A 17,782-nucleotide genomic window follows, 5' to 3' on the forward strand; every position below is an offset into this window, starting at 1 on the left:
CAATATCTTTTTAAAATCAGTATAGAGGATGGGCACAGTGACACACACCTGTAATCCCAGCAGCTCGGGAGGCTGAGGCAGGAAGATCACAAGTTCAAAGCCAGCTTTAGTAAAAACAAGGTGCTAAGCAACTTACTGAGACCCTGTCTCTAAATAAAATACAAAACAAGGTTGGGGATGTGGCTCAGTGGTTGAGTGCCCCTGAGTTCAATCCCCAATATCCCCTTCAAAAAAAAAAATCAGTGTAGAGAAGAGAGTTAAGTAATCAACTATACCAATTATGTACATAATTACCTTTGTTAGCACTCTTTATTTTTTCATGTGGGTTCAAATTATTTATTACCATTCCTTGCAAGCCAGGTCAAAAAACAGCTTTTTAAAATATATGCATCTGGGGATGTTTTAAATTTGCCTTCTTTTTTCAAGGATAATTTTGCTAGATTCTTGCTCAATAGGTTTTACTTTGGGCATGTTATATATATCATCCAGTCCTTAATGGCTTCCATTATTTTTTAAAAGAAAGGTCAACTTAATCTTCTTAAGCTCCCCTGTAAGCGATGAGTCATTTACTTCTTGCTATTTTTTTTCTGTCTTTCAAAATTTTGACTACACTGTGTCCAGCTCTGATTTCTTTCTATTTCTCTGTTTGAAGATTATTGAGCTTCTTGAATGTGTAGATCAATCCTTTTCACACCAAATTGAGGAAGTGTTCAGACACTGTTTCCTGAAATATTTCCTGAAAAAGAAGATATATATATATATATATATATATATATATATATATATATATATATTCTATTCCTTTTTCTCTGTCCTCTTCTTCTGGTACTCCTATTATGCCTAAGTTGGTACACTGAATGGTGTCCCACATTTCTCTGAGGCACTGGTCATTATTCCATAGTCTTTTCTCCTCTCTTTCCAAAGTGATTACATAATCTCTACTGATCTGTCTTCAAATTCACTGCTGCTTCATTTTTTTGGTGCTAGCTCAAATCTGTTGAGCTGCTCTGGTCATTCTTTCATTCATGTTGTATTTTCCAAGTCCAGAATTTACATTTGGTACTTTTAAAATAAGTCTTAAAACTTATATTTTTTTATTTTCTGAGACATTTTAATTTTTTATGATCTCTTGTAGCTCATAGAGCATATTGATAATAACTGCTTCAAAGACATTGTCTGTTGAGATAGCCGTTTAGGCTCCCTCAAAAGCATTGTGTATTTTCTGCCTTTCTTCTGTTTTTCTGGGTCTGCCATGGCCTGAACTGTGTCTCCCCACAAAGTAGATGCTGAAATTCTAACCCCCAGAACCTCAGAATATGACTGTATTTGGATATAGGGCCATTAAAGAGGTAACTGAGGTAAAATGAAGTCATCAGCTTGGGCTATAATCCAACATGACTTCTTCTAAGAAAAGATTAGGCACAGATCCACCAAACCATGTGAAGATTCTCAAAAAAGATGACCATCTACAAGTTAAGGAAAGAGATCTTAGAAGAAACCAACTCTGCTGACATCTTGGACTTGGACTTTTAGCATTTGAAATTCTGAGAAAATAAATTCCTGTTGATGATGTCACACAGTCCATAGTTCTTTGTAATGGCATCCCTAGCAAACTATGACAGGGTCACATTTTCCTGTCTTTTGTAGGGCTTATCATTATTTTGTTGAAAATGATACATTTTTAAGTTTTTTTCTCAGCAAGAGAAACAATAAGAGAGGTAAATAGAGAGCCTATATCCTGGGAACAAATTTTTACTCCTCACACTTCAGATAGAGCCCTAATTTCCAGAAGATACAAAGAACTCAAAAAATTAGACAATAAGATAACAAATAACCCAATCAACAAATGGGCCAAGGACCTGAACAGACACTTCTCAGAGGAGGACATACAATCAATCAACAAGTGCATGAAAAAATGCTCACCAACTCTAGCAGTCAAGGAAATGCAAATCAAAACCACCCTAAGATACCATCTCACTCCAGTAAGATTGGCAGCCATTATGAAGTCAAACAACAACAAGTGCTGGAGAGGATGTGGAGAAAAGGGTACACTTGCATATTGCTGGTGGGACTGCAAATTGGTGCAGCCAATATGGAAAGCAGTATGGAGATTCCTGGGAAAGCTAGGAATGGAACCACCATTTGACCCAGCTATTGCCCTTCTCGGTCTATTCCCTGAGGACCTTAAAAGAGCATATTATAGGGATACTGCCACATCAATGATCATAGCAGCACAATTCACAAAAGCTAAACTGTGGCATCAACCTAGATGCCCTTCAATAGATGAATGGATTAAAAATGTGGCATTTATACACAATGGAGTATTACGCAGCACTAAAAATGACAAAATCATGGAATTTGCAGGGAAATGGATGGCATTAGAACAGATTATGCTAAGTGAAGCTAGCCAATCCTTAAAAAACAAATGCCAAATGTCTTCTTTGATATAAGGAGAGCAACTAAGAACACAGCAGGGAGGAAGAGCATGAGGAAAAGACTAACATTATACAGAGATGAGTGGTGAGAGGGAAAGGGAGAGAAGGGAAACTGTATGGAAATGGAAGGAGACCCTCATTGTTACACATAATTACATATAAGAGATGGTGAGGGGAAAGGGGAAAAAAAACAAGGGAGAGAATTGAATAACAGCAGATGGGGTAGAGAGGGAAGATGGGAGGGAAGGGGAGGGGGATAGTAGGGGATAGGAAAGGTAGCAGAATACAACAGTCACTAATATGGCATTATGGAAAAATGTGAATGTGTAACCTATGTGATTCTGCAACTTGTATTTGGGGTAAAAATGGGAGTTCATAACCCACTTGAATCAAATGTATGAAAGATGATATGTCATGAGTTATGTAATGATTTGAACAACCAATAAAAAAATATTCAAAAAAAAAGAAAATGATACATTTTTATATAATAAATTGTAGCAACTCTGCTTACTGATTGCCCCTTCTCTACTCCAAGAGGTTTATTGGAAGTGTTCCTTTCTCAGTAATTTACATATTTAGTGACTTGAAGGGCATTTCTCCCACAGTATATAGCCTCTTGTTTGTGTCTTTTAGACTGCTACTTAGAGATTTTTCCATGAGTCAGCATAAACCACTTACTAGTTATAGGTTTTGCTTAAACTCCTTACCTTTGGATGTACGTATGGCTTGCAGGCTGCTATGTTGAGGTAGAGGCTCTTCTTGAATAAAGAAAAGGCTATGTGTCACATTTAGTGTGCATGCCAACTCTGCCATAAATCTACTGTGACTTTGTTGTGACTTGTTTATGCATGACGCTATCATGTTGCAACTCTATAACATGAGAATACCAAATCAAATGTGCATTAATTTATATAGGAGACAAAGAGTTTGCAAAAGATATATAAGGACTTGGCCTTGGGATAATAGTCCACCAATCCTGTGCTGACACAAAAATAAACACTGTTTCCTATTGCATGCCCCAGGCTCTCTCTGCGTGAATCCTATAACAATCTCAGTTTAAATAGTTTATAGGTTTGCCTCCACATTTTGTCAGGGACTATGAGCTTGGAATTTCCTTTTCTTGTCACTTTTGAGAAGGTACAGTTTTAGGCATGTATATAGAACTTTCCAGTGGCAGAAGTAGTTGTGATTTTTGATAGGTCTGCCTTCCCAAGAGATACCTCTGTATCAGAGCAGCTCATGGTTCAGCCAGTTTTTGGTACAAAATTGGGCCTCAGTCTCTGTGCTGGTGAAGCTTCTACCCGGTGTCAGCTGACCTCTTTGTGGTTTGGGGAGGTTTGCAAGTCCGCCCTTATTTTGCTCAGATTGCTTCTGGGTGAGTATAGCCTAGCATGACACAACCTTCCGATAACCAGGGTCATGCTTGATCCCAGGAGCGCTCTTCCAGGCTGTCTGTTCCCATTGTTCTCTTGGTTAAACTTCTGACTGATCTGCCTGTTTGTTTGTTTTTTTTTTTTTTTGCTGCTTACATCATGGAGCTATGAGGGCCTTCTCAATTGCTCTCCACCAAGATGTTCATTGTTTTTGACAATGCCCTTGGGCTTGGAATACTCCATGCTCTGTTCTAAATAAAGTCAGCTCCCTTGGGCAGGGCTGTGGAGTTCTTCATCCTTGAGACCTGCCTTTCTCCCTGGGCAGAAGAACCTCTATTCCAGTGCACAAGGGCTGGGGGCAGGTCAGGTGCTTGTTTTTCTCACATGGATAGCCTAGTGCAGGTGTGCCTGTGACCTCCCTCTGCCTGGATTGCCACTTCTGGTGGCAAACCCCAGCTTCAGTGAGCTGAGGTGAGGGTGATCAGTGCCCTGGTATTCTTGACTTGCTGTCTGTGGTAGAGATTCTGTCCCATAAATGGGGTTAGTTGGAGGAAAGGAGTCTTGGACCTCTTTGTCAACCTGCCTGGAAGGAAGGTGCTGCAGAATGGGGCTGAAAGATGTAAGGAACATTGCCAATCCCTCCTTTCCTCCCAGTGGGGCACTGCAGCCCCAACCTGGGAACCAGGGGGAGACGGGAAGGGCTCCCGTTCTTGGAAGCCTCTGTCTGGAGGAGAGTGCCTTAGCTGGTTTCCCCAGGTGTGGGGCTGAAGTAGCAGGCACAGCTCACATGCTACCTACCGTTGTCTTAATGAGACTTAAGAACTGAGATTCCAGAGCTGAATGAGCATTTATCTATTTGTTCTATATCTTTAGGACAATTTCCTTTAAATGATGATGATTTTTTTTTGTTTGTTTTCTCCATGTAAGTGGATGTTTGCTGGGGAGAGAATTTGAGAATTTGCTCTTTTCTCTTCTCTGGAGTCATCTTTCCCTTGAATGATAAATAATGAAAATAATACAAATAATACGTTATTAAAATAATAAAACAATGTATTATTTGTATTATTACAAAAACAAATAACCCTTCCCTTTGGGTGTACATTATTTCATGACAGAGATGACGTCTTCTATTACTTTTATATATGTTTTATAGACTAATAAATTTATTTTAGCATTTTATAGATTAGAACCACCAAGATTTAGTATAGGGTAGGGCAGAGTGGAGAACAATACCCTCTCACATGGGTTTGCATTTGAATAGTGCTTCATGGTTTCCAGTGCTATTGAAATGATAATAGCACCTTGTCCACACTAGAAAGTGGCTGGAATGTTCTGAATAATATGGAAATACAGTGAGGATAATAAGGATGGTCCTGACAGAGCTGGGCTACAGTCCAGGGCTCCAGACTTCCAACTCTCACATTTTTTTTTTTTTAATAAGAAAAAGTACTACTAGGGCTGGGTAGATATAGCTCACCAGTAGAGGGGCATATGTGAGGGCTTAGGTTACATCCTCAGTACCAGCAAAAAAACCACTTAAAAAAATTTATGTTCTGTGTGGAATAGTGGCTTATCTACCCACAAAGATTTGGGTAGATCTTTATTAATCTGGAAATTTTCTCTTTGCCTATTTTAATTCAGTCACAATGTGATGAAACTTGTGCTTTTGATAAGATTTCCTATGAAATGAGACATCATCTGGTTATATAAATATTCTCAGTGGTTGAATGACTTGACATATGCACCCTATTCTTTATTTGGTGCAAAGACTGAATTTTAAGTATCTCTTTGAGTTGAAAAAACAAAAGCCATTGAACATGAAACAAAATAAAACAAAACAAAACAGAAATACCCCACCAAGCGCCAAGCTTTTAACAGCAGAGGGGGCTGGCTGAATTAATAAAAGACAGTGTGCTGAATTACAGCTAGGCATTCACTGAAAAATTCTCTTCAACACAACCACTATTTTGAAAATGCATATTTATCATGATGGATAACTAATGAAGATTAATTATAATGTTATTTATTAAGAGACCTTTAAAAACTCTCCGTTATTCGAAAAACAGCCGTAACATTCAGCTCCCACTTGTTCAGACATTCATGTTCGCAATCGTTGAAAAGAGCAGCAAGCTCCTACTAAATATATCACAGGGCCCAATTAAATTGTTGCAGGTCATCCGATGGCGTCACTGGGGGAAAAGGCTAAAGTTAAAGCCTTCAATTTCAGGAAACACTCAGACAACCTGATTCTGTGTCTAATCAGTGGCATGACGGAAAGCCAGTAGGAAAAGGTGGATTTCACATCACTCTTGGCTTTTCATAACTGTTGTCCGCCGTTTAATCTTGATGTGAATCACTGTGACGTAACTCGTGATCATAAAACCTGCAATGTCGGGAAAGTAATGATAGACAGGTAAGAATGAGATCCATGCTCAAAGCACAAAGAAAGGGCTGAAGATTCCTCTTGACAAGAGAAGAAATCAGAAAATAGCAGAGTGTTTCTCCCCTACCCCCCTTTTCCAAAGGTGGTGTTTCTTCACAAGTACTCAGTCAAGAAAACGAATCTAATGTTTTCTGTCTCCCTCCCCTTCTTCTTCCTCTCTCTTCCCCTTTCATTTCTCCCCACTGTTTTCCTTCCCTCTTTTGCCATCAGGGTAAAGTTAATAAGAACATGCATGGAAAACTTAGCATTCATTTGTATCCTTCTCCCTTATGGTCATCAACTGACAACATGGGAAGTCCGAAGTGCCGGCCTGTGCAGGTGGCTGGTGCAAAGGAGGGTGCAGTGAGGGGACTTTTAGTGACCTGGGAGATCAGCCCTGGGGCTGGTTTTCTTCCTGTATCCCAGGTGCAGGAAAGGAGTAAGGAGGATAAATGTGACTAAGTTAAATGTGGGCAGAGGAAACTATACTTCTGCAACAGGGACCGTGTACAACATCAAGTTCATGGTAGCCCCATGAAAGCTTCTACAAGGAAACACCAAAGAGGAGGAGGGAAGAAAATGGGAAGGGTCTAATAAAACACATTTATTAAGAGTTTTCTCTGAATGCAGAACAGAAACAAGGTGATTCTAAGGGCCCCGCTGGACAAAGCAGTTAGAAAAGCTGACCTACTCTTCAATCTCCAAGGAAGTAACAGGAGTTCCTGACTGAAGACACTGGCCCAAGAGCTCTGGAAATGAAGATAGAATCTTGTCAGCAACTGCTCTGTGACTATGAAAAGTGGGGCTCACCTGACCCTACCTCAGTGACTCAGCCTCACCTCGACTTCTCATGGAGATTTTGGATAAAACAGAAAACTATTCACAAGGCAGATTTTCAATGACAGTATGTGGTTTGACTTTGCCCCCTAAACAAATCCTATGAGAGCATAATATTATGGGAAAAAAAGTTTCAATAATCTCCAGTCTCTAAAAGCAGCCATAGCTCTCACCAACTCTCAATAGCTACCAATATTGAATTTTGGTGAAGCTGAGGATGGAAGGTCTCGGTATTTTGGATTCCAAATCCAGAAACACAATGACAGGTCCGTGTGTCTGGCTCACAAGGTACAGAACAGCTTTTGACCCCGGGCAGAGCTTGGGTCTCAGCTGACACCGTCAGCTCATTTTTAAATAATGGCCTTGAATTTTCAGAAAATTTTCACCATAAAATATTTGGCTATCTCATTAATCCACCCTTAAAGGTGTTAAAGGTGTTTCATTCAATACTTTTTATTTTTCTATTAAGGAAGAAGGTTTATGTGCTTGGCATTTCCTTTCAAGAGTTCAGAGTTTACGAGACTTACTTTATCTTCATGCGGATCATTTCCCAGCTGGAAAGAGAGAAAGGCCATACGTCTATCCCAGAATGTGCACCATTGTCAACAGCAGTAGAAATTTTAATGGCTCTTCCTGGAGACCATCCACACTAAGCAGAATTAATGGGCAAGAAGAGAGCTTGAGGCAAGCCAACATGTGGTCCAGGTTGTTGGACAGATGTCATCGATTAAAGTATTAAGAGTTTGGATGGAGCTTGAGGCTCAGCTTATAAGAGCAAGGCAAAAGGTCAGGCATGTAGATTCAGCACATAGAAACACCAAGCTGATGACTCATTCATTCACTCAAGGAACATTTGAAAAATGCACACAAGTACAGGCTTTATGCTAGGCACTGGGAGGCCCACAGACAGACAGGAGGGGGTGATAGATATGTAAGTGGACAATTACAACGTACATCAGTGTGTATGTTTGAAATAATATGCATGGGCCATATTGAGAATGCAGTGAGCAGCCACTAGTCCGGTCTCTAGCAGTGGTGATTAGGGAGTATGGAGGAGGAGGCTTCATGAAGAATGAATGCCCAAGTCACAAGTGATGTAAAGCAATTCACCAAAGGAAAGGAACATTCCAGTCATCAGGGTAAACAGGCTGCCCTCTAACTGGGTTGTTAAGGATCACAGAGACTCAAGCAATGTTGGCCAAAGACCCAGACACAGTGGGTAGCAGTCCAGATAGGACTGGGATAGTGGAGACTTTGGGGACTCTACATGAATCATGGTTGGACCAGGGAAGGGTGGAAACCCCAGAGAGGATGATCTGTGGACTCGGGGGAAAAAAAAAAACAATCAATCAATCAATCAATGCAGGAAGAGTGTGTATTAGGCCCCAGGGCATGAATTCTAATCATAGGTAAAACTAAGAGACATAAAAACTGGGGGTACTAAATTGAACATGCCAAAGCAGTGATTCTAGATATACACTGATTTGTCCTTTGGTCAGAGATTTACTGCTCTTGATGGGGCCAAGAACTTGTCCCAAAGTCAGAGCCTGGATTTGGGTCCAGAGGTGGATGCTAGAAACCTCGACAGCGCTAAAGTGACTGCAACCACAGCATGGGGGGGGGCACAGAGACCAGGAACAGGCATCAGCAAAGAAGGAAACAAGGGCACAAGCTAGAGTTGGCATGACCTGATGAGCCAGGCAGTTTTCTGACCTAGTTCAGGCTTCCTCTTTCATTTCCTGTGTGGCAGAAATCAATCCCAGCACAGCTGGTCTCGGGCTCAGGGACAGAAGCTTGCAATTTCAAGCACCTGGTCAACGTGGCCCACACAGGGCAGGGACACAGCTGTAGCTTTTTGTAAGTGAATCCTCTCGTGAGTAGGGGTGGGGGAACCATATCACAAAATAAATAAAAGCCATTGCAGAGATGAATAGAGCCGATCTCTCTACCATTATTAAACACTTTGTCTCTGAGATGACTTTGTAGTGCCCTTAAGTGCAGAGACAGCAATAGGAATCTCAGTAGGGCACAAACTCATTGGCTCACGATCACAAAAGGGCAACTTCTACCATCTCATCTCTCAGTAAAATACAAAGCTTGTTTATGATCCAGCTCAGAGTTAACCTGTTAGATACTATGCAAAAATGAGTAGTTTTTTTTTTTTGCAAAGCACATTTTTAAGCACCTCCATATCTGTTTTAATTATATAGATGTGCAAATGGAGTACATGTGTCTGTGTGTGTTGCACATATATGTATACGTATACATATATACACACATACATATATATATACATATACATATTATAGTGGAAAATACGGATATTTACATGTATCTACATTTATTAGTGATGCATTTATGATTCTAAAAAAGTGAGGATGCCTTTCATCTTGGAGGTTCTTTGTAGGGAATTATAGCTGTTTAAAATCATTAAGTGGTTTCTCCATTGACTGGCCACAAGTTGTTGTGCAGCCTTACGGTAGCAACCCCATTATTCTAACAGTCGTTACATATGATGCTCAGAGATTTCTCTTTATTTTTTTTTTTTAATTTTTAAATCACAGAAACTCAGATGTACAGCTATCAAAGACACTTTTCAAAGGCAACCTCTAAAAGGGATAAAACCGCTTGAGATCTCTATCCCAGATTAATGAAACCCTTCTGCCTCAAGGGAAATGGGAACATCCCACAAGAAAGAGAGCAAAAGGTAGCACCAGAGGATCTCCAGAAAAGGAATCTCCTTCAGTTTGCTCTTCTGCCCGTTTCTAGCAATAGTCTGCCAGTTCCACCTTAAAGACACAGATTTGCATAACGGTATTTTGACATTCCTAGTCATTTGACCCAGAATATGGTAATATCAGTCAAGATTTCCAAGAATAGTTCCATCATTTCAGAAGAGGAAGGGGAACATGCCACCTGAGTAGAATCCACAGGCAGAGTGGCAATTCTGCACATGAACAGGAGCTAGCATGCATCCTCAAGGTCATTCACAGCCACACATACAACTACACACCCTTCACAAAGTAGGACTTAGAGCTGGGGAAACAGGATAGCAGCTTGTGATACATTTTTAGGATTCTTTCCAGAAGCTAAAAGAATGGTGTTTAATCTCTTCTTCCAAACATAAGATGGTATTGACTGCTGTTACAATTTGGATTTGAAATGTCCCCCAAAGGCTTATGCATTAAATGCCTGGATCTCAGCCTGCAGCACTACTGGGGGGTGTTTTAAGAGGGGGCCTCTGCGGCTGGGGATATAACTCAGTGGTAGAGTGCTTTCCAAGCACGTTGAAGGCCCTGATTGTATCCCCAGCACTGAAGAAAAAGAAAGAAAGAAAGAAAAAAAATGACATGGGACCTCCTGGGAGGACTTTAGGTCACTGGCAACATGCCCTTGAAGGGGGTAGTTGTATCCCAGCCCCGTCTTCCTTTTTTGCTTCCTGGCCATGAGATGAATGATTTTGCTAATTGCTAGTCACAAGCTCTCCACCATGATATATTGCTTATTCTGACCCCAAAGCAATGCGGACCAAGTGGCCATGGATTAAAACCTCCAGAATTAACTGTTTTTCTTTACAAGTTCATTGTTTTAGGTTTTTGTTACAGTGACAGAAAGCAGACTAACACAACTACTGACATCCTTCTGGTAATCATTAGTCACGTTTTACTGTGCAGGTGTGGGGGTGCAGCACAGAGGGAAAAGAGAAGCAGAGAGAAGAAGGAGGAAAAGGTACAGGCACCGTGACACATGCCTGTAATCCCAGAGGATCCAGAGGCTGAGGCAGGAGGATCGTGAGTTCAAAGCCAGCCTCAGCAAAAGGGAGGCACTAAGCAACTCAGAGAGACCCTGTCTCTAAATAAAATACAAAATAGGGGTGGGGATGTGGCTCAGTGGTTTAGTGCCCATGAGTTCAACTCCTGGTACACCCGCCTCCGCCCCACACCCTAAAAAAAGAAGGAGGAAAAGGAATTAAAAGAAAGATTTCAAAAGCAGAGGAAGAATAGTAGAGGAATATGTTTGGAAGTATTCATTAAATAATTGACACACTGATGAAACAAAAGCATCAATTTATTTGACGGAGTCAAATAGAGAACTACCACAGTATCATACGACTGATAATAAATTTTTTGAATAAATTGCATTATCTGAGAAGCATCATAGAACCTAATTGAGAAGTTCACATATTTGCTAGAAAATAAGAAAACAGATATTAAAATATTACATTATTACTAATGTCTCTTCTAGTATGTTAGTGATTAAAATCTCAGAAAATAAGATCTAAAATACAGAAAATTTCAAAGCTCTCTATCCCAGGTATGGAACATGCTATATTAAGCTTTTATATGTGATTCCTTGGCTTATTCAATTTACTTAAACCATCCAGTCACTGTGAAAAGAAAAATAGAAAACTCATTTCACACGGCTCAAGACTGTATAAAATAAGCTCATGTGTCAAAAGAAAATACCGAATACAATAGTCTACAATAAGGTGGAGGTTTTTCAAAAGCATTTTCAGTTTGAGATAAGTCTTGTGTTTAATGGAACTGTTTTTTTCCTTTTTTAGCTGCATAACATTGTCCCTCGGGAATACCACAAAGTTCAGAGAGAGTGTTCTATGTCACTAGAGGCAATGATGTATCTTCTGCAATTGCTGATTCCACATGTGAAAATATGATTATATTACTTACCCGTTGGGTGCCACTTCCTGTTTTCTACATGCTTTTCACTCTCTGCATGTTATTCAAATGGATTAGAAAAGAAGAGCCTCAGTGCACAGCAAGATGTGATGGAAAGAACAGAAACTCAGTACTCTGTCTTTACACAGGTAAGTGGGTCCTTACAAGGAGCTATTGGCATGCAAGATCGGGAGAAGGGCACATGATATCAGCAGAGACCAAGTTAGTTCACAAAAACTCCAAAGTCAGGCTGCATTTGACAATACAGAGGGTAAAATACATTTCCAAGGTCAACAGAGTCAATGATCAAGCTAGAAAAAAAATATGCTAGAAACAAATGAAAGATTTGGGGTCATAGAAAACTGGAGTGTTCTAAAGACCGAAAATGAATTATTATTATTACATGTTGAAAAGCATAGGACACTAGCTTCTTCTTTTTTTGTTTTTCTAATAGTTTGACCCAAATGCCTGCAGACTTCACACTAAAGGTTATGTTGAGTACTTGATAAATTCCTAACAGTTAAAGAGCTTATAGAGTAAACAGAAGTGTGTGTGTGTGTGTGTGTGTGTGTGTGTGTGTGTGTGTGTGTGTGTGTATGTTTGCTTGGTAAGGGAAGCCAAGGGGAGAGGCATCTGCAGTCAAGGTGCATCCTTAAGCACAGTTGTGTTCTTTGGGTCTTAATTAATAAAACACCAACAGATGGGCTACGGAAATGTGACAGCTAAATTACTGCTCATTGCATGCAGCACCAGAAAATAAAGATGTCCCTTTGATAAGTTCCCCGGAAAGAAAAACCATCATCAAGAGATTTGGAGATGAAAATAGGAAAGGCCTTTAAAGATTCTGTATGCTTAGGAGGAACTCATGAAGAGCTTCTGATTTCCAACCTCATTTAAAGGATTACAGTCATATATTGTTGGTTGGGCAACCCTACAGCCATCAGAGAGTGCCAGTTACGTTGGGGTGGCATCTTATCATTCTTTCATGCTCGGCAACTGTCATATTGATGCACACTGGGCAGCTCCTCCTACCTTTCCCAAATCACAAAGAAGAGAGTGGGAAACAATGGTTGATGCAGGCATGAAAATCATCAGGCACCACTAATCCATCAGCCTCAGAAGCCAATCTGCATTATTGTAGTTTTTCAAGACCATAATGAACCCAGCTGCCTCCCCTGAGGCTTTTGGATTACTGGAAGATAAGGAAAGATAGATGGGAAGTCATGGACTGTTTAAGTTTCCTCTGACCATTCCACCCTCTGAGCCTGCTACCCAAGGCTCACTTTGGCAATGGGTTACTTAGGAGAATCAAATCTATGGGATTCAGTCACAGCTCTTCTGTGAATGTACTTGATTCATTAGGCAAAACTCTTTCTCAAATTGTGATTTAAGGAACAAGAATCTAGAAAATAATCTTTCAAAGTGTTTTTCCCACCAGGAAAATAACATGACATGTGACATAATCAGTACTATCTTAAATTAAACAGCGGGCAGGGGGAGCGGTTTACCACTGAGCTGTATCCACAGGACTTTTTGAGACAAGGTCTTGCTAAGATGCCCAGGGGGCCCTCCAATTTGCAATCTTCCTGCCTCAGTCTCCTGAGTAGTTGAGATTACAGGCATGAGCCACCTCTCCTGACAGCAGTACTAGCTGAACTACTTATTATATATCTGAATAGGGCATTCTGGGTCCTGTCCAAAGCATGCTAAACAGATGCCTTGTCATATTGGAAAAGCTTAATTGCATATTCGTCCAATCACCTATCACGTTCAAACCTTCTTGGGTATTGTGGTTTAAACTATTAGAGCCCATTCAATTTCATTGCAAGAACATTACATGTTTCATTACAAGAACCTCCAACATATGCCCTGTCAGTCTTTCAAGCCAGTCTAGAAAGTTTCATTTACTCTATAGAACCTTCTCTGTTGATGACAGATGACTGTCTACTATTTTCCAAAAATTCTGAATAGTAAATTCCAGAGACATTGCTGATATACATCTCCCAAGAATGAAAGGGAGACGCAAACACAGTATCTGAAATAATGATTACTCAATGGTATGGGATTGATTAATAAACAAAAGCATTAATGGCATTAGCACAACTGGGTGAAGATCTTAGGGACATTTGAATGTGCATTGAAATCTCTTACAACATCAACACTTACAAGACATTCACTTATTTAATTTTTTTTGTTTGTTTTTGAGTACCTATTATATTAGAAACTAGGAAAATAATGGTTCAGTACCACAGGTTCAGTCCTTGCCCTTGTGAAACTTACATGTCAGTAGAGAGGATAGGGGGCCCTGCCCACCACTCACACACACATAGAACATGTGTGTGGACCAGGAGAGAGCTGTACCTTGTGATGAACGTTCAGAAACACCAAAGAAAAGGAACTGAGGGAAACGTTGTAGGCCAAGGAAAGCTAGATGACAGAGTGACAGTTTGGCAAAGAGACAAAAAGGGACATAGGAGGCAGGAAAAAGACCAGAGAATGTCTGGCAGAAGTAGCTAGCAGTTGGCCTTTTGCAAACACTGGAAGGAAATTGCCCACCCTGGTGGTGGAGGAGGTAACCATTGGGAAGGATGGTGGGAAAGGGTGGCAGGGAGAAGAAATTACTGAAGAAAGAAATCTTTGCATCTAATTCACTTTTTAAAAAGTATATATATATATATATATATATATATATATATATATATATATATATATATATATATATGATACTCATGAATAATATCCTTAATGGTAAATAAGCCAATGCCATGTCTTTTTCAGAAATATATTAAAATATGGTTATGTCATTTGTTTCCAGGGCAACTGTAGACATCCTGACTTTGCACAGAAACAAAGACCATTATTGTGCCCAGTTCATCAGGTTCAGGAAAAAGTGCATGTGAGGGTGGGGAACTGGGCAGGGGTGGGTGGCAGAAGGAGCTCTATTGTTTACTAACAATATGAGAAGAAAGTCAAACTGTATGTGGACTCTGTTCCTGTCATTAAGGCCACCACATCATTTTGTCCAATATGACAAATAGAATAAGAAATAATGAGAAAACATAAAACCTATGGAGAGCTAGAATACAGATTGACAAGCTTTTTTTTTTTTTTTTTTTTTCTGAAAGAGTCAAGCAATAATGTTTTCAGCTTTGTGGGTGACACTGTTCTGTCATCACCACCCTGCTTGGCCTTTCTAGTACAAAAGCAGCCACAAGTGACATGTAGGAGCAGGGGTGGTGTTTTAAGTCAGCTTTTCTCACTGCTGTGACTAAAGGACCCAACCAGAACAATTGTAGAGGAGGAAAAGTTCCAGGGCTCATGGGTTCAGAGTTCTTGGTCCAAAGAAGGACGGCTCCATTCCTTGGGGCTTGAGGGGAGGCAGTACTTCATGGTAGAAGAGTGTGACAGAGGGAATCAGCTCACATGAAGGTCAGGAAGCAGAGACAGAGACTCTGCTCTCCAGATTCAAAATATATACCCAATAGCCCCTCCCCCAGTGAACCACTTCCTCCAGCCACAACCCACCTGCCTCCAGTTACCGCTTAGTTAACTCCATTAGGGATTAATTCACTGATTAGGTTAAGATTCTAACCCAATCATTTCTTCTCCAAAATTTCTTGCATTGTCTCTCATGTGAGCTTTTGAGGGACACCTCACATCCAAACCATAACAGGAGGGATATATTTGCTCAGTATTCAAGAGACTGGAGAGCTTATCGAGCACACACAGGGTCCTGGGGGTGATCCCAAGCACTTCAAAAAATAATGCCCAAAAGCTGTGTGGCAGTGTCCCAGCTAAATTTTATCTACACTAATAGGAGATGGGCCAGATTTGGGATGAGGTTTGTTGACCCCTACTTTACAGGACTAGAAAGCAATGCAAAATACTACTCAAAAGGATAATTCTGAAATACCAAGATTCCTAAAATGTGGGCATGAGAAAGAGCCAGGGAAGAGTGACAGGAAGTCTTGCTGGATTACATTCTAGATATTTCAATATTTCACTAGTCATAGGCACAAAGTCATATGATAGCGTCAAAAGAAAATCCATAATTGTTTCTATTGACTCTATGCAAATGTTTGAGGAACATTTGTCAAAGATCTTATTTTTAGAACATTGTATGAACATTTCTGGCATGAGGTAGTAGGTTGGCACAGATCATTCCAAAGTTTCCTTCCAACTCTAAAATTCTAAGAGTCCAAAATTTAAATCATAATACAATCACTAATATCTGGCAGAATTTCAAAAGCCATTGAAATGGTATTTTATGACTTCTTTTTTTTCTGGCTTAACATTTTTGCAAATTCTAGAATGCTAATTCCTGAAGCTTGGCAGCTCAAACAATAATTGACTATTTCCTAGTCACTTCGCAATTGCTTTCTTTTAATTGAGTATGAATTGGTACAGCATGTGAAATTTGAAAACTAAAAATGGATGCTTCAGGCAACGAATTTTTTTTTTCACCGAAATGATTCAACTGCCATTAAATTATAAATCTATTTTTTATACACCAGTCAGTGAATACTCGGCCTGCCTAAGTACTCATATGGTACAATCATTAAGCACACATTTGCTGAACACCTATAAGAGACTGGCTGATATATACTAGGGCATAAAACTGCTTATTAATTGAGTAAATGGAAATAATGCCTGGGTTAAAATTCCAGCTCAGCTACCTATTAGTGGTGTGAACTTGGGAGAAATTACTTAACCTTTCTGTGCTTTCCTTGGGGGATAAAACAAGGATTAAAATATTACCTATAGCATAGAGTATTATGAGAATAAAATGAGATATGATCTGTAAAGCATAGTTCCTATTACGTAGTCAAACTTTAACAAAAGTTGATAACCGTATTTCAACTTCTACCTTCATTTTACCAGATACACTAGTTTCTATTGTATATAACCATCATGTATTTATAGGTCAAAAATGGTCCTCCCTGAAAGTCTGGTGTCCATCCTACTGATTTCTGGCAAAACAGAACTCACTTAAAATTCTACTTGAAAGCATCTTGCATTTAAAACAGAAACAGGAAAAGAAAATGAAAGCCTCGTATGATACATATATCAAGTACTTTTACTTGATCTGTACAATACACAGTGGTGGGTTTGATGAGAACTAGAAAGTTCTGAGAAGAGTACTTCCTGTCATCCAGAAGTCTTAAACCTTTTTAATGAAAGAAAAGGCATAAACAGATAAAAGACATCAATATATTCATTACACATTTATTGAGCATTTACCAGGTCGAAGGCATTGTTAATGCAAATGTGCTTCACTTATGATTTATAGAGGCACCTCACATCGAGGCTGAGAGTATTGCTTTGCTTATCCTTGAAGTAGGGGTAGCAACACCTCAACAAGATTTCGGGATTCCTATGAGAATTGCTGAACAAAGGGTGGCAGAAGGATATACTGGCAACACCCTAAGTGCTTGGAGTTAAGCTGTAAAGGTGCAAAGGAGAGACTCAGTATTCCTCCCCAGAGGTGGCAATGGAGGAGAGTCTCCAAAGAGGTTCAGGAGGCAAGAAGGTCAGCAAGAGCATCCCTTGCAGAGAGCGCAGCAACAAATTTGGCCCTGTGTTTCCCTAGCCCTTGCGGAAAAATCTTGAATGAATTTTTCCCTGTTGAATAAAATTTATTGAATCTTCCACAATTTTTCTTTTCTTTTGTAACCCACCTCTCCATCTTTGGTACTCAGGATTGAACTCAGAGGTACTTAACCACTGAGCCACATCCCCAAACCTTTTTATTTTATTTTTTATTTTTTTGAGACAAGGTCTTGCTAAGTGGCTGAAGGCTGACCTCAAACTTGCCATCCTCCTGTCTCAGCCTTCTGAGTCGCTGGGATTACAGGTGTGCACCACCACACCTGGCTGAATTTTCCACAATTTGATCTAGCATACTCAGCTTCGTCCCCTGGAATCTGGTCACCACTGTATCTTTCCTACATAGCCATAGTAGGTTATGTGCCATGACTCATTTCAAATGTCTGGAGTTAGACTTTCCTGCTTAGCTGTTGCAACCTTGGGTGAGTTCCT

General features: G+C 40.0%; 1 protein-coding gene across 8 annotated transcripts in view; it reads right to left on the reverse strand.

The window, feature by feature from the left end:
* Nucleotides 1-17,782, reverse strand: part of Dlgap1 (DLG associated protein 1) — an 878,199-nt gene that overhangs the window by 561,123 nt on the left and 299,294 nt on the right. The gene's annotated exons all lie outside the window — the stretch shown is intronic.

This window comes from Ictidomys tridecemlineatus, chromosome 13, assembly GCF_052094955.1.
Source record: "Ictidomys tridecemlineatus isolate mIctTri1 chromosome 13, mIctTri1.hap1, whole genome shotgun sequence".
NCBI classification, from domain to species: Eukaryota; Metazoa; Chordata; class Mammalia; order Rodentia; family Sciuridae; genus Ictidomys; species Ictidomys tridecemlineatus.